Here is a 3,498-nt window from a genome sequence, read left to right on the forward strand (position 1 = left end):
GAAGGGTACACGACTGGCTCACACTTCCTCATACTTCCACACAATAAGAAATGTTATCTTAGCAGAGCTTATACATGGCCAAATAAATTATAGATTGAGATAAATACCTCCCACCCCCCACCCCCGCCCGCACACACACACACACACACAAACACTACCCATTCTATCTTACTCACATTCACGGGACAATTACATTTGATTAATGGCTTAAGCCTTCGTCCTTTCCAGACAAGCACACATACAGAGAGAAATTGGCAAAAAAAGGAGATTACACTGTCAAATGTGCATGGATAACACATTTATAAATTAATTTCGAATGTGCTAGGATTAGATGCATTTTTACCTGCAGAGGACGCGCCTAACCACTATCAAGTCACCTCTTTTCTGTCCTGTCAACCGATTCTGCCCTTATCATAGCGGACCTGCAGGAATATTTTAGCCGATTTGACAATGAAATCCGAGGAGTTTTAGGAAGAGTCTCTGGTAGGAATTAATGCCGCTAGTGGCACAGTGAAACTCATATTTCTGAGTGATGTTTTCTTTAAAGTAGCCCAGAGAGACCGCTGCGTTCTGGATATCTACCTCTCTCAAAAAAAAAAAAAATCTTGGCCTCAACCCACATTATTAAACTACATCGATATGAGAAGGAACACAGAACATTAATCGGCGTAACAAATTAAAGAACAACCCTTTCGCTTTCGGAATCTGATACTCACCTGCTGTAGCCTTCACTGCTCCCAAGCATCCTTTCGCATTTCTCCCCGACGGCAACTCCCAGCCACAAACGCTCAAATTGAGACGCACCAGCTCAAGTCTATGGCCGTGAAAGACAGCTTTCAACAAAAAAAAAACGAAGGAGATGCGCGGGAAGGAAATACAACACACAGTTGTTTCTTGCAGATGTCCAATGAGTTTCTCCGCAACGGCAGTGCCGCGTTCTTGAGAGCTGTAGTTAAAACGGGCAACCCACACTCACAGACACACGCACACACACGCACACACACGCACACACACGCACACACTCGCACACACAGCCAGATCCTTCCTCGGTAATGGGACTCCCTGAGCGACCGAACTCGTCCGAGAATCAGTGTAGAGAATAAAGAAGAAATTCAAATGGCAGGAAAAGAGAGAACAACTCCCACACACTGTTCCGATGCAAGCGCCTTCTCATTTCTTGATGCAGTCTCTCCACAGCCTCGCGCTCACAACACTGTGTGACTGACTGTCGTCACCGGCAATCTGCTTGCTGAGGGGAGGGACGGATCGGCGGAACGCACTCTGCCCAGTGTCCTACTCAAGTGTGTGTGTGTGTGTGTGTGTGTGTGTGTGTGTGTGTGTGTGTGTGTGTGTGTGTGTGTTGTTTTTGCCTATAGGCCTATGTGTTTGATCACCGCTCACATGCAATCTGTTCATTTGCTAATTTAAATTTATTTAGACTCTGCGCTTTTTGTCAACCAGCCGCATCTGTCCAGATGTGGCTGTTCAGATTTCAGCCTCCCCTGTTGGCGCGCACACACAAACGTTTACGTGCACACAGACGCACGGATGATACGCATTCAAAAACAAAGAATGTCTTCTGATGGTGAATCGAAACAAAATACTTCACATTTCCCCCTCTGAGCCCGGAGTGGAGACATGGGGAGGGAGGGAGGATCTACAAGAAAGTAGCAGTTCCTATTTTGAGAGCCTGATGGCACTGTGGGCTTCAGATACTACACACACACACATACACACACACCACACACACACACACACACACACACACACACACACACACACACACACACATGCAGGCCCTGCATGTTATCTAATACATACTTCTGATCTTTCACCTGTAATTTAAAGGGGGTCTCAGTTATAATCAGTCAGAGATTGCAGGGGGCAAAGCAGGAAGAGTAAATATTTTATAGGAAACAACTCTTGTCTTGTCCAAGCCGCTGTTCCCATTGTCTTTAATGTCATGCCAAAGTGAGAGATGATCAGATTATTGTTCTTAAATATGTAATAATAAGTTAAATTAAGCATCACTGGATCTCCTTTTATATTCTTGGATCAATTCACATCAATTGAATCTGTTTTTAAATGCATTTATAAAGACAATTTTGGTGGCTGAGTGATAGGACTGTTTATGTGTAATTACTGCTCACGGTGTACATTGATTGGCTAAGGTTTGTGAGGAGACAGCAAATCTGATGGATTTCTAGCCTCAGCTCACCCAGGAGAGGCCCCAGTTAGTCAGAGGCCCAAGTTAGTCAGTAATCTGCTGAAAGGTATAAGGAGGTGAAGGTCATCCCATTTGTAGAACTAGAATTCCCTCACTTGTTGTAACAATTTGAAGGGTTCGGTTGAGAGGAAGAGAACAAGAGAAAGTTCTAATCAGGATTAATCTGTAAATTTTAGGCCAGTGACAATATGTAGCATACAAATATTACCATTTTAACATGAAAAAAGGCATTTGGCATAATGCCACCGACATCACAGCCAGCTAGCTGCAGAAAACCGCCTCCTAACACTGTTAAAACAAGTGTGCATGGTGATGTGTGGCAGCAGAGACAACAGATCACAACAAAGTGCTAACATTGTACCAACATAGGGCATTTAGCTATCTTAAACGTTTCTCTCGTTCACTTATAGATAATAACAAGACTTTTAGTCTACTCAACAGCGAGCAGTAGGTTGAGAGATATGGGCCTCAGTGATCATCATTATCATAATGTACCTGTCTTCGATGACAGGTGTATTTTGCACAGCTGTAATCTTCACATCTATTTTGTCCATTACACTGTATTGTGAGAGTGTTATCAAAAGTACTGTACAGACGTTAATTCTTTCATTCCATTGTGGGAAAATTTGCAGATACTTTATAGAACTGAAATTCATACTCAGTTTGTGCACTCATAGAAAATGTCTGACAGTGAATGTGGTGCATTATAGGTAATAAATTAGGGTGTTGTTTTGCCCACAGTCTTTAATTTACAATAATTGGTGTTGTGCATTATGAATCCAGCCAGACAAACCGCTTTAGAATCAGTTCCCCCTATTTACAATGGCACATTTATTCAATGGATTGTATGTCAGCAATTACAACGTGCTATTGTTAGCTCATATTGTCCTTTTTGCTTTCATAAAGTTAAATATTGTAACTTGTAACATCTTGTTTGTCTCTGGGATGTTGTTTTTAGATACCTCAAACATGATATATGGCCATGTTAGTGTTTTATTACAAGTTTTGTGAATGTCCACATCAACCATTAGAAGCATGATGCTTTATAAATCTTTTGCAATTATTAATCAAAATTGTGGCTCTTAAAGAGTAACTACTGTTTTTCCATCCTGGACCCTATTTTCCTATGTTTTTGTGTCTAAGTGACTGATGGCAACAACAATCTTTGACATTGGTCCAGTATTAAGCGAGATCGCTGCAGTCGGCAGCAGCAAAACAAGCTACAATGTAACTTAATAGGGCAATTTACCTTCACAAAAGTGCTTGTTTTG

At 41.9% G+C, this 3,498-nt stretch overlaps 1 protein-coding gene across 2 annotated transcripts in view; it reads right to left on the minus strand.

Moving 5' to 3' along the window:
• lingo1a (leucine rich repeat and Ig domain containing 1a) overlaps positions 1-3,498 on the minus strand; it is a 130,439-nt gene that overhangs the window by 24,985 nt on the left and 101,956 nt on the right. Inside the window, exon 1 of one of the 2 annotated variants that reach the window (XM_032523447.1) lies at positions 717-1,311. The exons of the other annotated variant lie outside the window; for it this stretch is intronic. The gene's annotated coding sequence lies outside the window, so the exon portion shown is untranslated. Of the gene's footprint in view, positions 1-716; positions 1,312-3,498 lie in introns of those variants that run through there. 2 annotated transcript variants of the gene reach the window in all.

The sequence above is a fragment of the Etheostoma spectabile genome, chromosome 8, assembly GCF_008692095.1.
Source record: "Etheostoma spectabile isolate EspeVRDwgs_2016 chromosome 8, UIUC_Espe_1.0, whole genome shotgun sequence".
Taxonomy (NCBI): Eukaryota; Metazoa; Chordata; class Actinopteri; order Perciformes; family Percidae; genus Etheostoma; species Etheostoma spectabile.